Genomic DNA, 18,094 nt, shown 5'->3' with positions numbered 1-18,094 from the left:
ATCGGCCACCACCTTTGGCCGATGGCCAGAAAACATGGCCGATGGCATCATGCCTTAGCCGATGGGTGGAGGGGATGGCCAACAAGCCACCCTCTTCCCTCAGAAGCAAAAACGCAAGTCCTTGGTCCACAACCAAGCACAAAACAGACAAGTTGAGAGATCCTAAGGCAAGACGCGCAGCCGAGACCTTTAGGAACTCAGAACGAGCACGAGCATGAGTGATCATCGAGTGTTCAAACGATGACGTCCAAGTCTTAAGGACGGTCAAAAATGGGGTGTCTACAGTTGCCCCTCTTTGACAGAACTCGAAAGTCATAAGATGACAAGAGTGAATGTCAAAGTCCAGAGACGACCCATTTTCGACAAGGCCGAAGACTTAGACAAGCGTACAAGATGACAAAGATATGTGCCCGCAGGCAGGGGCAAGATGCAAGTGACATGCACAATGCCGAACATAACTTATGATCATGCAAAGAGAGTTGTAATGAAGCATAACATGCAACAGTTTAAGCAAGCGAAATAAGAAAGAACAGTCCTATACATTCCAACAGAAAGGATGTAAGAAAATTATGCAATTCTCATTGCGTCTCACGCAGAGAAGTCTAAAAACGACTACCGAAGAAACCTGGAGTCTCAAACACAATATCTCTCAACGTAGCACGCGCAAGAGAGGGAAGGAGTAACAATTCTCAGCGTATCACACGCAAGAGAAGGGAAGCAATTCTCAGTGTATCTCATGCAAGAGAAGGGAAGCAATTCTCAGCGTATCACACGCAAGAGTAGGGAAGCAATTCTCAGCGTATCGCACGCAAGAGAAGGGAAGCAATTCTCAGCGTATCACACGCAAGAGTAGGAAAGAAATTCTCAGCGTATCGCACGCGAGAGAAGGGAAGCAATTCTCACCGTATCTCACGCAAGAGAAGGAAAGAGAAATTCTCAGCATATCTCACGCAAGAGAAGGAAAGAGCAATTCTCAGCGTATCACACGCAAGAGAAGGGAAGCAATTCTCAACGTATCACACGCAAGAGAAGGGAAGCAATTCTCAGTGTATCGCACACGAGAGAAGGGAAGCAATTCTCAGCGTATCTCTTACAAGAGAAAGAAAGAGCAATTCTCAGCGTATCTCGCGCAAGAGAAGGAAAGAGCAATTCTCAGCGTATCACACGCAAGAGAAGGGAAGCAATTCTCAGCGTATCGCACACGAGAGAAGGGAAGAAATTCTCAGCATATCGCATGCAAGAGAAGGGAAGAGCAATTCTCAGCGTATCACATAGAAGTGAAGGAAAGCAATTCTCAGCATGTCACACGCAAGAGAAGGAAAGAGCAATTTTTAGCGTATCTCACGCAAGAGAAGGAAAGAGCAATTCTCAGCTTATCACACACAAGAGAAGGAAAGAGTAATTCTCAGCGTATCACACGCAAGAGAAGGAAAGAGCAATTCTCAGCGTAAGCACTGAGAAGTTGCGCAAACATCAGACTGAGTCCCAATGCTTCCAACAAGGGTATAGTGTAAACACCGAGCGCACCCGGCTGTTCATAGTTGAAACAAAACGAACTCAAACGACGGGAAAGGTCTCACCTGGAATTCCTCTGAATGAACCACACACACAGTACCATCTGGTTGCACCAGTCTCAAATGAACCGTACATACAATATCGTGGCCTGCATAAGAAAGAAACTCAACAAGTACAATGTGGTAGCAACACATGTCCAGCGTTAGATCAAGATAACATTTCAATGTGAGATAAACGCAAGTATATACAATGCGAGTGAAAAGATGCACGACAATGCAACTAGAACGAGCATACCAATACAAGTAAAACAGCGTATAACAATGCAAGAGAGAGCATGCGCCACAACGCATATAGTGTGTGCATAACAATGCGAGTGAAGCGTAACAACACATGTAAGTGAAGCACGCGTGACAACGCAAGCAACGTGTATAAGCAAGAGAGGCATGTGTTCAACAGAAGCATGGTAAAAACATGTTACTCGCGATGTTGAGATGCAACTTCAAAGCAAGATGAGGCATACTCAACGCAAGAACGAAAAGACATATAACAAGCGCACTTATTACAGACATGACGAAACATTGTAATGCAACATAAAGCAATTCTTGAATTTCGCAATGTACAAAAGGATACGAAAAGGATACACCTCGCGCGCATCGAGTGCTGTACACGGAAGACACGGTTCGAGGTCAACACGAAGGCCGGTTAAGCTTCAAAAGTGTACTTTCTTGCATTCACTTGAGAGATAAAGGTACCAATCAAAAAAACTGACCCAAACAAGGGCATTGGAGGTGCATTGACCACAAGGGGAGGCCATCGGCCATCCATCGGCCACAAAAGGAGCTCATTGGCCAAATATTTAGCCGATTGGCTAACAATTTGGCCGATCAGCCAAAAATGACAGTTTCGGGGCAATTTTTTCATTTAGCCTCGGGTCTTTAAATATAAGGTTCCAAACCTTATATTCTCACTTCACCCTAGCTTGAAAAACATTTCTGCCTCTCTCTAGGTGATTTTCTTCGCTTCGATCCGTGTTTTTCTCCCGTTTTAGAGCCTTTTTCATCGTTCGATTCGCGAAACCCTCTTCGTTTCACACACTTTGAACCGAACAAAACTCAATTTCGGTGTCCCTTTCTTGGTTTTTACCACTTGGGGTTTGTTTCCCCCGAGTTTACCTTGATCTTTGTGCCTTTTCCACACTCCGACCTTTTCTTCCATTTTTCACCCTCTCAGGGTTGACGTTTGGGTTGACTTTTCGCATTCTTGCTCGTTTTCGCATCCTCGGCCATTTTCGCACTCTTCTTGAGATGGCAAACGACATTCCACGGGGTGGGACTCCCCCAGAGATGGACGTGGATCCTGAGGTTGAGCTCTTTCCTCTTCACGTTCGACCATTCGACCCGGCGACCTATAGGCTAGCGATACACGTGTTGCCTCCCGATGGCATCCGTCACTTTAGGAATTATGCACGGGGTGCGCGACTGGAGCTTTTGTTGCGCGAGCCAGAGTCACATCTGTCTTACGGCGCCGCTGAGGTATACTCCTTCTCTGTTTCATTTTCTGCAATGTAGAACATCTAACTGCGATAGTCGATTATGTTCTTTAACTGCTTAACCCAGATACACTGATATGTCATATGCTATAGTTCACTGTGAGCACACCCGTACCCAATAGCTGTGCAATCTTGAACTAATGCACACGCGCTGCATATTCAACTGAATAACCCAAGCATACTAATACATCATATGATGTAGTTTATCATGAGCACACCCACACCCAATATCTGTGTAATCTTGAACTCATGTACACACGCTGCATATTCAATTGAATAACCCAAACACACTGATACATCATATGCGGTAGTTCACTGTGAGCACACCCGCACCCAATATCTGTGCAATCTTGAACTAATGCACACACACTGCATATTCAACTGAATAACCCAAACATACTGATACATCATATGATGTAGTTTATCATGAGCACACCCGCACCCAATATACGTGCAATCTTGAACTAATGCACACACACTACATATTCAACTGAATGCATTCAAAAACTATATTGCTAACATTGCGTCGTAACTGCTTGTTTTGAACACAGGGAGATTCCCATGCCTTCTGGGAGTATGGGAATACCGTTGCCCGTGGTTGGTACATGGAGCTGCCCGATGCGATCTGCCACATCATCGACCAGGCCGGCATCGGCACTTTCTGCATGGGACTCTCACGCCTCATTGCAGGTAGGCCCCTTCTTGCTGCTTTGGTGGAGAGGTGGTGGGATACCACTGATTCCTTCCACCTTTCTGCTACAAGGGAGATGACGATGACTCCCTTCGACTTCTCGATGCTCACTGGCATCGGGGTAGGGGTGATCCGATCCCCTTCGATACTAATATGGATGAGTGGGACACCGCCCAGATGTACCTGCTCGGCGATCGACCTCCTCTCTCCCGGCCAGGATTTGTGAGGCACTCTTGGTTCGAGGACCACTTCAGGATTCAGGTGCCCACGACTCGTGAGAAGGAGGAGCAGTATGCCCGTGGCTTTATCATGTTCCTGCTGGGGACCACACTCTTCGTCGACCAGGCGAACACTGTCGCCCTTTACTTGCTGAGCTCACTGGTGGACGTGACCAGGATCCGCCGCTATGACTGGGGTGGTGCAAGCCTAGCCACACTTTATGGATATATGAGTTCATCTTCCCGTCGTAGCGGACACTTGCTTGGAGGCTATTGGTGAGCCTGGGAGGTACATTTTCCCTTTCTGCTTTTCAATTTTGCTTTACATTATCTGTACACCGCACACACTGTGCACACGCAATCTGCTTTACACTGGTTGTACACTGCACACACTGCACAATACACTACACACGCTGCACAATACACTGCATGCCATTATCTGATTTTTACTTTATCTGCATACTGCCTTACTGATAAGCATACTCATATTTGCCCTATTACACTCTGCAGTTGTGGGTGTATGCCTACTTCCCTTGGCTTGCCCTAGTGCCAGATGAAGAGATCCTCCTCGGCGTTCCATTCTTTCACCGCTTCGATGTGAGGTGCGAGCGGAGGCCACTGGAGTCTTCTTGTTCTTCTGCCGATACTTCGACACCATCACCACCACAGAGGTATGTGAAACTTTACATTTTATTTAAGCTTCGCTTTACATTGTACTTTCAACAGTAGATAACAAACTGTATATCACTTGCAGATCACTTGGCAGCCCTGGCCTTCGTTACCTGACGCAGTGAGGGAGCAGTATGCGATTGCTCGGGAGACTGCCCGGTTCAGGGTTCTGCTGGAGGGTCCAGTCTGCCGAGCTTGGTATCTGGGTGAGCGCTTCCTGCGGCAGACCCTCGGCTTAGTGGAGCAGATAGTTTTGGAGCCACCTCATTCCCATATGAGGCGTACCGAGAGGTACACCTTTGAGGAGATGATAGACTACATGATTGGCCGGGACTCAGACCCCTTCAGAGATGAGGGCGACTACGCTGAGTTCATCCAGGCTTATCTGATACGGCCTCTGACCGGTGCCCGCTGAGTCTAGAGAGAGAGGCTTACAGCGCCCGCAGCAGGAGCAGGAGCATCGAGGGCGACTCAGGCCCATAGCAGGAGTGGGTCCCGGAGGGGACAGGGAGTAGAGTGGCCAGCCCTGCCCACTACCATGACGTGCCGATGACAGGGTGGGGAGACTTACCAGATACCCATCGCTCCTCCTCTGACTGGTCATGAGCTTGTCGAAGTTCACGGCTCGACCCCGGTATGTACTGCTAGAGTTTGCATTATGTACAGTCATTTCAATTCATTTGATATCCCGCAGAATACTAATGACTTCAACACTTTTGCAGGCTTCGATCGAGTACACTAGACAGTCTTTGGAGCTGACGGCCTTAGTGATGGGGATGCTGCAGTGGAGCATAGACTTGCTCACCATCTACAGGATCCCTATGAGTTCTTTCAACCTCAGTTTCAAAACCCTGCACCTCTATTCCATACTAATCTGATATATCACATTATCAATACAGCACTTGATACACTGTAATCACACACTGGCCACGGCCTTCATACACTATATTCATACACTGCTCACATCATTGCTCACGGCATTCATACACTGTATTCATACACTGCTCACAACATTGCTCACGACATTCATACACTGCTTCGTACAGCATAACTGATGCATTTGCCATTTGTTCTTTTTAGGCCCCATTTCAGATACCGGCTGCAAAGGGTGCTCTAGCAAGGCCTTCAGCACCTGCCAGAGTAGCTGGGGGAGCCAGGCAGGGGATGACGATCCATAGCCGAGGCAGACATAGGCGAGCTCGTGCTGAGAGTAGTTCCTGGGAGCCTTTCCCTGATGATGATGAGTCCGATGTGGAGGTAGGGTCATCCTAGGGTGAGGCTGGAGATGACTCAGACAATGGAGGTGACGGCGGCGATCCTGGACCTTCGTCCAAGAAGAGAACCAGGACGGACTCCCACGCTTGAGACAACTGATGTTGATCCAGAAATTGATTCAGATGCTGCTTTCTTTTTCTTCTCTCTTTTTTTGCTTTATTTTTCTTTTTACTGGAAGTTTTGCACATTGTACTGCCTCAGACAGGTTTTATTTTCTTCAAAATTATGTACTTTTTGCAAGAGAAAATATGACGGAATGAAACAACTATTTTGTTCAAAAAGTGTTACATTTTTATATTCTGAGCATCGCATCGCATCGCATCGCATCACATAACAATGTAAATGAGATCAAACTTTGTTTTGAAAACTGAACACTCGAATTGCATTAATCAGGTAGTGAACCGACCAACGACAAAACAACTCGATAAGCAAAACTTATGTAAATACAACTCGATAAGCAAAACAAAGACTTAAAGGATGCAAAATACAACTCGATAAGCAAAAGTGCAACAACTCGATAAACAAATTGTAGTAACACAGGCGCGACCTCGCAAAATCATCACCGAAAAGCATTAGAAGTGGAACTAATCACAAGTTCTCAGCATATTCAACAGATAGACAGCTCAGAGAACAAGAGGAAGGGCCATCGGCCAAATGAGAGGCCATCAGCCACAAGAAATGGCCATCGGCCAACATTTCTAGCCGATCGGCCAAAAAAGATGGTCGGTCGGCACTATTTTTGGCTGATCGGCCAAAAATGACAAGAATCTCCAGAATGTTGACACCTGTCTTCCACTCAACACCTTATCTTCTACAAAAGCCTCAGCTTCGTAGTTTTCCTCATTTTAGCTCTGATGTGCACCAAATGGAAGAATTTCTTGTCCAAAATCTCACAACTTGGATTGCCAACTTGGATGGCCCGGAAAAGCTGAATTTCTGAGGATTCGGCATAAATGCACTATTCACTTTGAGTCGCACCTCGCTACGTTTTCCATTCCTTCATGCCACGGCGAGGTTTTGGAATTCAGTGACACACGTTTTTAGCTTTAGCGGACAAGAGATGTGTCCTACTTTTGAGGATTTCCAAGCTTTAATGGAATGCGAGAGCGATGAAAAAATCTTGCCTCAACTCTGGTTCGGCCACGTCCAAGCTTTAGGAAGGATGTGCGGCCTTACTTTGCACGATGCTCAGTCATTGATTCACGACGGAGAGCTGGACATTCCGAGCTTGGTTTGTCGGTTTTCTGATGCTGGTGACCGCGGCGACCATCATTGGTAGGGTTATCGGTGGCATGCACTTTGCTTGTGCATGCTGTCTCATTTCTTACTTGCCCCAAGCTCTGGAGGATTTAGCACTCATTTGATTGAAGTCGCCGAGGGCTTGAAAGAGGGCAAAAACTGCATCGCCATGATGCTAGCTGAGACGTTGATGGGATTGGACGCTTTTCATAGCCGAGAGAAGGCTAGGTTTGCGGGGAGTCCACTACTACTACAGGTAATGTTTCCCACACCATCTCACATTTATTGCTCACATCACTTGGCCTTCAGGCTCGGTTTTTCTCTCAAAATCCTTTTCTTACTTTTCTCTCAACGTACACCTCTCTGTTCTTTAATCTCTCATTTTCCATCCCTCTCCAGGTGTGATTGATGGATAAATTGAGAGTGGTGGACTCATGCTCAGCATATTCAGCTTGCAGCTACTTCTTCTGACAGCGTCTAGTCGATGCCCCTGATGAGGGATGATGGTACAACTGGATGTGTAGTTTGTCCACGGACCACGTTGTTTGGTGCTGCCCTTGGCTCAATGTGCTAACGATGAGCTACAGCATGATCCGCCAGCCCGGGATTCAGTTGATTGGTCTGATATACTGTGTCTTTTACTTTTCGTTCTAAATCCGACGCCAGTTCGGACATGATCAGACTTGTCCGGAGGAAGGGATAGAGTACCCTGCTACATTTCCGGTCCGAGGCGCACAACTAGCTTGATATGCCGCAGCATGGAGGACGAGAGAGCTTCTGGCCCCCGCTCCCACTTTCAGTTGCACCCTCTCTGATAAGTACATAGATTGGCTCAATGAAGAGGCACAAGTAGGGCCCACTTTGACATCAGAGGCTTCTACAAGCTCGGGGAGGGGACGCAGGAACTCCTGACTATGCCTTGGATTTATTTGTTTTAATCAGAACATTCAAGTTTTCTTTATGAATGTAATGAAAAGCAACTTCAATTTGTTCAAGAGTAGGAGAACTCTATATTGAAATCGATATAATTGAAGGTTGTGGGTATTAAAAATTTTCCGTTCGGTCCAAAAATGGTCTAAGTTGTAAAAAGATTAATTTGAACAAAATCAACTTTTATTAAAACTTTTCAAAACCATTTTCGATATGGATCAGAACTGGACACGCCTGAGATCTATCACTAAGATGTACAACCCCAGATCCCAACAACTAGAAAGTTACCCCTAGTCTGAATAGCACTATACCGGAGATCACAACCGAGCTCCTGAATGCAGAATAGACAAAGATGACCAAACATGATCACATGGACAAAGTTGATCGGCGAAGTGTTTATGGTTGGACTGCAGGATGTAGTTGCCTACGTATCCCAAAGATGGAAATCAAGCCTTATGTAGTTCAGCTCAGGTTCACTCGTGTATTAACCCTCACCTTTTACGCTCTAACTTTTTCCAAGGCCGCCCTTTCTGGGTTTTCAACCTTGCGAGCTTAGTTTTTATAATTTCAAATTTTTTGTGCTCTAACTTTTGCCTAGGTCGCCCTTTCGGGTTTTCGGCCTAGCGAGCCACTCAAGGAAAATATTTCTTCAACTTGTCCATGTTGATCAGTTGGGAGAACTCTAGGCCATCTAGGTCCATCAAAACGACAGCTTTACCCGCCCAGATAGACTTGATGATGTAAGGACCAGTCTAATTGGGTCTGAACTTGCCCCTAGGGTCGTGGATGAGAGCTCGGTTGTCTTTGAGCACCAAATCTCCTTCTTTCAAATTCCTGGACTTAATCTTCTTGTTAAAAGCCTTGGCAATCCGTCGTTGATAACCCTGAACATGATACAGTGCTTTCAGCCTTCTTTCATCAAAGAGCATGAGTTCTTCGAACTTGCTTTGCTGCCAATCTGCCTCGACTATTTGACACTTAGCCAGTACTCATAATGACGGAACCTTAACTTCGATAGGCAAAACAGCCTCCATCCCGTAAACCAAGGAATACGGAGTTGTCCCAGTAGAAGTTCGAATTGAAGTCCGGTAGCCCCACAGAGCAAATGGCAGCTTATCTGGCCAGTCCCGGTAGGTTTCCACCATCTTCTGCAAAATACGCTTGATGTTCTTATTGGCGGCCTCAACAGCTCCATTGGTTTGCGGCCGATATGTAGATGACTTGTGAAAAGCCACACTGTGTTTCTCCAGTAAGTCGATCACTTCCTTCTTGAAGTGGCAACCATTATCTGAAATAATCTCGTTCGGGACCTCGTAGCGGCATATGATGTTGTTCCTGATGAACTTGGCAACATGCGATGCCTTCAACATCGCATAAGATTGGGCCTCAACCCACTTTGTAAAGTAGTCTATCGCGACCAAAATGAACTCATGCCCATTGGACCCCTTCGGAGCGACAGCCCTGATCACATCAATCCCCCAGGCTGAAAATGGCCATGGCGAAGTCATGTTGTACAGCTTCGACGGCGGAATGTTCATGCGATTCGCATGGATCTGGCATTTGTGGCACCGCCGGACAAAGCCAATGCAATCCTCCTCCATGGTGGACCAGTAGTAACCCTGTCTGAGAATTTTCGTGGCTAGCATCACCCCGTTCATGTGCGCTCTGCATTCTCCTCCATGGATGGCCTCCATCAGGCCCTTCAATTCTTCGGCATCAACACATAGCTTATGCATCCCGAGATGACCTCTCTTGTATAGTTTTCCTCCGTAGACGATGAATTGAGCATCCATTCTTCGAATTGCCCTTTTATTCTTAGCATTTGCCCCAGGTGGATACACATCTTTTTCCAATAAGTTCCAGGCATCGTAATACCAGGGGTTCTCATCTTGTACTTCATCTATGGCGACAATCATCTCGTAAGCCGGCATAAATTTCTAGTCGATGATGATCGGACGCATCCAGACTCTGAAAAGGATGTCTATCATGGAAGATAGAGTTGCTAGTGAATCATCGAACCTGTTGTTCTCTCTTAACAGATGAGCGAAATTCAATTTCTCAAACCGAGGAATTAGCAAGTCCAAGGTCTGGTGGTAGATTCTCATCTTTTCTTCTTTGACTTTCCAATCTCCTTTAGCTTGAGATACAACAAGGTTCGAGTCCCCGATGACATCCAACCGTTTTGTCCCTAGTTCTAGAGTTGTTTCTAGTCCAGCAATACACGCCTCATACTCTGCCTCATTGTTCGAGACTTTGAAACAGAGTTTGAATGCTAGAGGTATATGGGAATTGTCGGGCACTATCAGCAACACCCCTATCCCATACCCATATTGGTTTGGCGCTCCGTCAAAGTACATTGTCTAAGTTTCGTCTTCGACATGCAGAATGGCTTCATCTGGGAACAAGTACTCAACTGTTTGATCCCCTTCAACTACGTGATCGGCTAGGAACTCCGCTACCGCTCTCCCTTTCACTGACTTGCGCGTCACATACTTCAAATCAAATTCGGAAAGCAGAAGCAACCAACGGGCTAACCTACCCGTAAGTGCTGGTTTCTCGAAGAGATATTTGATGGGATCTAATCTCGAAACCGTAATAACCAGTATTACGGAGTGAGCTAACAGGTAATGTCGTGGCTTCTTGGTAGCCCATACTAAGGCCATACAAGCCTTCTCCATCGGAGTGTAGCGGGTCTCATAATCTAGCATTTTCTTGCTCAGGTAGTAGATAGCTCTCTCCTCCTTGTCCTCAGACCCCTGCGCAAGCATGTGTAGACAACCCATTTTTGACCGACCTTGAGACTCAGACGTCACCAGTTGAGCACTTGGTGATATTTCATAATGTGCTCGTTCAGAAGTTTCAGAGTCTTGGCTGCGAGCCCCGCCTCCGGATTTCCGAACCCTCTTCTGTGCCTTGTCTCGGTTTGCGAACCAGACTCGGTTTTCTCTGTTTTTTTTCCCGAGGGGAGGGAGAGGTCCCATAGACCATCTCTCAGCGGCCGTGGGCTACATTTTGTGGCCGCACGCCATTTTGCCCATTTCGGAGTCCGGTTTCCAGTTTTTCGGGACCGTTGGCCGTGTGCCTCGGTTCGGGACCGCTTAACCATCTCCATTTGCTCTGATTTTTGGCATACATCTTATTTTATCCCTTTTGAGGGACACTGGGGTCTGAGAAACCCACTTCGTGGCCGAACGCCACTTTCGGTGTTTAACGGGCAGTTTCCGGGACCCCGAACTGCGTGTTTTGGCCCCCGAACATTCGTTTTGCATCGGTTTTTGTTCATTTTTGGCAGGTACCTCTGTTTCATCACTAGGAAGGTCATGGAAGGGTGGGAGGCCAGTAATTGTTTCAACAACCAATTTTTTACTCCTCCGGCGCCCTCCGACGCCCGTTTTTCGCACTTCCGGGCCAATGTTGAACACCTTGGAGCCATTTTCTTCAAACCCAAACCACATATTTGTGTTGTACACACATGGGAGGATCCTAATATCATATGGCCGGCCATTAATTCCTTTTGACCCTTTTGAACCCCTCCTCAAAATGGCTTGTTCTCTCTCCTGTTTTAGAATTTCCAAATTCGAACCACGGGGTTGTGAAAAGGAGACCTGGGAGGCCACCAATATGTGGTGGCCGGCCACTAATTATACTTGACCCTTTTGACCCCTAGCTGGCCGGCTAGGGGGGGTGGCTGGCCGGCCACCTGCAGCAAAAGTAAAGGGCCGGCCTGCTTCCTCTCAACTTGCACTTTACAGCTGTGCAGCTGTTTCCCCCAGAAAATATCCCAATTCGGGGGATATTTTGTGGGGGAAAGCTTACCTCCTTTTTGCCCCACCTTTACACCCTCTTTTTGTCCATATAACCAGCTGGTGGCATCACGTTTGGGGGTTGAAAAAATTGTTCTTCAAGCCTCAAGATCCATATCTCCCTCCATCCTTCTCATTTTCCTAAAAAACCTTAAGTCCTATACCTTGTTTTCTTCATCACCTCCAAGCTCTACCATCACCACTTCATTTCCAGCAACAAGGAGGGCTTCTCAAAGGCTAAAGGAGCTGCAAATTGGTCCAAGAAGCAAGAAAAGACTTGTCTCCAAAGGTGAGTTGCCATTTTCTCTTTTTTGAGCTTTTCTTTGCAATGTTTCTTAGCCTCTCCTTCTTATACATTTGAACTCCGAACAAACCTGAAAGTACCCTTTTTTTGAGCTCATTTTCATGTCTCATTAAGGGCTCAACCCTGTTTGAGCCCTCCATATGCCACTTGCTTCAATACCCTTCGTAAATACCGTTTTCTTGCATGATTTTTTTAGCTCGTGTGTAATCTGTTTTGGAGCATGACATAAACTGTAAATAGGCTTATTTTGAGCCCCTCTTCAACATTGAAGAAGGGATCAACACTTTTTGGAACCTCCATGTTATACTTGCCTTTATACTCCCCTTTTGGTCCCATTTTTGCATGCAATGGAAGCCTACCATGCTTTTGTTTTTGGCCATTTTACAGTTCTGAAAAAGTGCTTATTTTGGTCCATTCTTCATATATCATTTAGGTCCTTTCATGGTTTGGGACCTCCATATGCCACTTCATGTTATATCTCTCTTTTATTCCCCATTCTTGCATGTTTAGTTAGCCTATCATGCTTTTGTTTTTGGCCATTTTACAGTTCTGGAAATAGTCCTATTTTGGCCCATTCTACATGTTTTATTAAGGGTCTTTGACTATTTGGTGAATATTTTGCATACCTCATGTTATAGTCACTTTTGAACCTCTTTTTGCATCACATTTCTATCATGTTTGTATACTGATTTTGGGGCTTCCATATACTGTAAATATTCATGTTTTTGGTCCCTCTTCTGTGTTGTAGAAGGGAATTTTTCAGTTTGGATTTTGCTTATATCACTTGCTTCATTACCCCTCTTTTGGCCCCTATTCTTGCATGCCATTTTTTCCATACCTATGCTTGCTGTTTGGCCATGTTTATAACTGTGAAAGTGCCTTTTTTGGGACTGTCTAGCTTCTGTCTTTGCATTGCATGTCCATATTGTGCATGTTTGGCATAGCTATAGGCCATTTCGGGTGCCTAAATTCGCATTTCGGGACAATTCCATGCATTTGGTGTCATTTCGCCTCATTTCGGGACTGTTTTCCCCCATATCTTAGTGCTGAAATTCTATTAGAATGATTGCTATTCATTTCATGTCATTATATCGCATTTTGCCATTGCCTCGGTTTGCGTGCCCGTGTGCACGCATTTCGAGGCACTTCATTTTTACCCGCCGACATCCTATGTGAGTGTGGCTGAGGCTCACTCATGTTCGTACAAGCCCACATCATCATTTCACGTCATTTAGTTCGCATTCTGCCATTGCCTCGGTTTGCGTGCCCGTGTGCACGCATTTCGAGGCACTTCATTTTCATCATCCGGCATCCTATGTGAGTGTGTCTGAGGCTCACTCATGTTGGTATAAGCCCATATCACATTTTCTTTGTCATTACATCGCATTCTGCCATTGCCTCGGTTTGCGTGCCCGTGTGCACACATTTCGAGGCACTTCATTTTTATCCGCCGGCATCCTATGTGAGTGTGGCCGAGGCTCACTCATGTTGGTATAAGCCCATATCATGTTTTCATGTCATTACATCAAATTCCGCCATCGTCTCGGTTTGCGTGCCCGTGTGCACGCATTTCAAGGCACCCCATTTTTATCCGCCGGCATCCCATGTGAGTGTGGCTGAGGCTCTCTCATGTTGGTATAAGCCCATATCACATTTCCATGTCATTTACATTGCATTCTGCCATTGCCTCGATTTGCGTGCCCGTGTGCACGCACTTCGAGGCATCTCATTTTCATAGCATTATGCATACTAGGTTGTATCTTAGATTGCATTTTGTCATTTTCTCGGTTTGCGTGCCCGTGTGCACGCACTTCGAGGCATCTCATTTTCATAGCATTGTGCATACTAGGTTGTATCTTAGATTGCATTCTGTCATTTTCTCGGTTTGCGTGCCCGTGTGCACGCACTTCGAGGCATCTCATTTTCATAGCATTGTGTATGCTAGGCTGTATCTTAGTTGCATTTCATGCATGTCATGCATATTGCATCGTGTTCGGGATAGGAGTTAGCCCGGGCCCGGGAAACGAGGTACATTTCGTACTCCGAGTGACGGAATGTGTCTCAATTCCCCAGTCACCGACACTCCGGATTATCCATGATGGAGTTAGGTTTTAGTTGTAGTTTCATGTGCATTCATCCTATATTGAGTTGTGCATTTCGACTCCTCGGCCATCATGCCTCGGTATGCGTGATTGGTGGCACGAGGATCGAGACATGCATATATCTGTGCAAATACATTGCTATGCCCCTTTCCTGCTCTCTGTTGCAGCAAAACGAAGAATCAGCAACTCTTTGGGGCTTGGCACGCATTTCAGGAACAGGTATAAACAGAGGCTGATTGGGGCATTCCGGTGGATTTCCGCGCAAGACAACCCGGACATGCATCATCCATCAGAAGCAAGGCAGTCCCTGGCTTGCATGCCAGTTTTATTTATTTTCTTAGTTAATTTGTTAATTAATTAGGATTCTGTAACATTTGGACTGTACTATTCTTTCATTTGGGACTGTATATTTATTCGGACCCTCTGCGCGAGGGCATAACTGTAATAAGTGTGCGTGAGTGTGATGTATGTCTTCCAACCCCACTTCTTTCTCCCTTTTATTTACCTGCTTATGATGGTTAGGTTAGGGCATATTTCAATTAGCATACAGTATGACAGCATGTTTGCATCATCCATCTGTATTGCATGCACCGGGCTCGGCGCACCATACTAACTGCATTGTACTTTCAATTTCAAATTAAATACATGTTAGTTGTAGCACTCCATATGCCATGTTTAGAATAGCCGAGCCTGCTATAGTTGCATTTTTGCATGTGTTGCATTAGGCATTTCTGTATAGTTAGGATCATGCATAAAATTCTAATGAGTTTCTGTTTTGGCTTGGAGTACCCGGTAAGCTTTATGCTTTAGCATCCTTGCATGCGTGTGAGTGACTGCCATAAATAGCATGCTTACCACGAGGCTAAATGCTTATGTGATATAACTGCCTGAATGCCTGTGGGTGAAGGCTGGGTTATCTGAATTGGAATAAATCATCAAATGTTTCAAGCCTACCTGCGGGCAGCAAACCATTTTCAAAAAGCGCACATGAAATGTTTTTTGTTCCAATTCAGGCGATCCAGTCTATACTTATATGTTGTGCGCATCACATAGTAACCTAGGCTAATAACCGAATTAAGGACACACAAAGTTTTCAAAAATTGATATCATGGTTAGTAGAGGCCGGTCTATGACCGGGCGAGCGGGGGTGCTCACGAAGTGACCTTCCCCAATCGTACCCAAGTTCCCGAGCCGAGGCAACTTTGGTGATGACGGACACGTGGCCTTTTGGCACCGAGTCAGGGTTTCCTAAATTTCCCAAAATAAAATATTTAGGTGGCGACTCTGTATCTGGCAAAGCAGTCCATGTTTGGCACTTCTTTCAAAAATCTGTTTTTCTCAAAACGATTTGCCGGATTTGGACTCTTTGGTTCAGACTTAGAACCGTGACTACAAAGTCGAGTCCGAGCTGTAGCGAGGTCCCCCGCGGGCTTGTTTACAGTTTCTGGCGACTCTGCTGGGGATTTAGAGAACTTGACTCGAACTCATGATATCTGTTTTTTACTACACTTCTGTGTTTCTTTGCATTACATTTGCATTGGTGTGCCTAGGACACCGTGTTTGCCATCTGCTATTCCTGAACGGTTTGCCGGAGGCTTGTCTTGTCAAGGCATGACCATAAGGCTGACCGGTTGTGGGCTCTGCCATTATGGGAACACAAACCCCGGTTTTTCCGGGGCACCCTTTTAGACCATTCGACCTAGTGCATATTCGGATCCATAGTGACCATTCCAAACTAGGACAGGTTGCTTACCCGTTTATAGGTTGTTTGAAGCCGCTGCGTGCGTAGTGAAACCCTAGCTCCTGACAAAATAGGACAGGGAAACCCTACCCCTTTATAGGGGTGTTTTGGATCTCACTTATCTGTTATGTGCTTTAGAGTGCGTCTCTACAGGAATGCATGTATCAGTGTATGAGTTTGGGCATCAGGCCTGCGGGCACCAGTTTGCGAATTTTGGCATCAGGCCTGCGGGCATTACTATCAGTATTTGGGAGTCAGTTTTACCCGTGGGTATCAGACTCAGATTTTGAGGCCGAATTTTGGGGCAGAATTCAGTAGAGAGCACACTCATTCAAATAGGCTCATATCTATTCAGGTGGAATCAGGCTGAGATGCTGTCTGTTTTCTCTTTTGCAAGGTAGTCTGGGAACCATAGCTTCAGAAGGCTCCGATATCCCCTGAGGTTCATCGAACTTGTGCTGATTAGACTTTGTTAGGGAAGAAATTCAATTCAAGGGCAACCAGTGTTCTTTCGCTGCGGCAAGGTAAAGAAAAGCCGGTCAGGGCTCATCTGTTCATCTAATCCGTCAGTCGCCAGTCACATCACTTTTGTTCAGACTCAGCAGACCGTGATGGCACAAGGTTCGGAAGAATTCGCAGCCGTGACAGCAGCGCTAAATCGGGGAACTGCCATGCAAGCTGAGACCAGTATTGAAACGCAGCGCCCATCTGGGGCATCTGCCTCACATCCAGCTTTGGGACCCCAGCCGAACTTTGACCCAATTCCGCCAGTTGAAGACTTGCAGTGTCTGAATCCTCGAGAAGGGTCGACTCAAGCTCAGGTGCTCAGACCCCTGGTGCAGCCTAATGAGAAAACTCAACCCTTTCATGTTGATGAGTTCAATCCGACTGCAGTGAAAATTGTAAACCTTGAGAAGCAATTCAAAAGGGCACAGGGCCTTAACTCCATTCCTGGCATTGCGGATGGGCACACCGAGGCTTTCATCTGGCTCCCAGACAGATTCAAAATGCCATATATCGACCGTTTCGACGGGTCTGGAGATCCAATGGTACATATCCGAGTTTTCTTAGATGTCCTGAAGCCGATGGGTCTGACTAAGCCACAGAAACTCTCTTTGTATGGAAGAACCCTGTCGGGTGTGGCAGCCACTTGGTATACCAAATTGGAGGATACAGTGAAGCAAAACTAGGAAGAACTGGCTGAGGCCTTTGTCGATCAGTATTCCTACAATACCCAAGTTGAAATGACCATCCAAGAGCTTGAAGCAACTCGCCAAAACCCAACAGAGCCTTTTGTGGAATTCATTGCAAGGTGGAGAGCAAAGGCAGCACAAATGACAGATCGTCGCCCTTCTGAGAAGGATCAAGTGCAGATGATGGTCCGAAACCTCGAGCATGATATGTTGCAAAAGTTGATAGTCGCTCCACTATTCACTTTCAAAAGTTTGCATGAATTGGGGGTTCAAGTCGAGAATGCGTTCAACAGTGGGATCATTCCCAGGACAAGGGAACTGACAAGCAGGGTGATTTTAGGGAGTACCAATGCTGGTAGTAGCGCTATTCCCAAACCCACCGAAATCAATACAATCGCCACAGCCGACCCTTTTGCCAAACCAAGCCTATAAACAGCTGGCCCAGCCCGAGCTCAGGGCAGAACTTTCGCCCCCCTCTATAGGAGCCTGACTAGCACACTAAAAGCCTTGATGGAAAAAGGGCATCTCAAACCCCTCGATCCTCAACCTCTTCCTGACCCACTCCCAGCCAGACATAACCCCGCCAAGTATTGTATGTACCATCAGCAGCGCGGTCATGGCACCGACCGTTGCTACCGCCTTCGTCATGAGGTCCAAAATCTCATCGACAACCGGACGATAGCTCCACCTTCAGACCCCAATGACCAAACATCTCCTGCCTACCTCAATCACATCCACATACTGCCATCCACCTTTGACCCCAGCATATACATCACCCCGGCCCATCTACCCAAGCCTGAGGTGTTTGTCCCAGAAAGCATGGACTTATGCATAATGGGTGCACCTGAACTTCAACCATCTCAAA

This window comes from Camellia sinensis, chromosome 11, assembly GCF_055761805.1.
Source record: "Camellia sinensis isolate YWXY chromosome 11, ASM5576180v1, whole genome shotgun sequence".
NCBI classification, from domain to species: Eukaryota; Viridiplantae; Streptophyta; class Magnoliopsida; order Ericales; family Theaceae; genus Camellia; species Camellia sinensis.
This window is presented reverse-complemented; position numbering follows the sequence as displayed.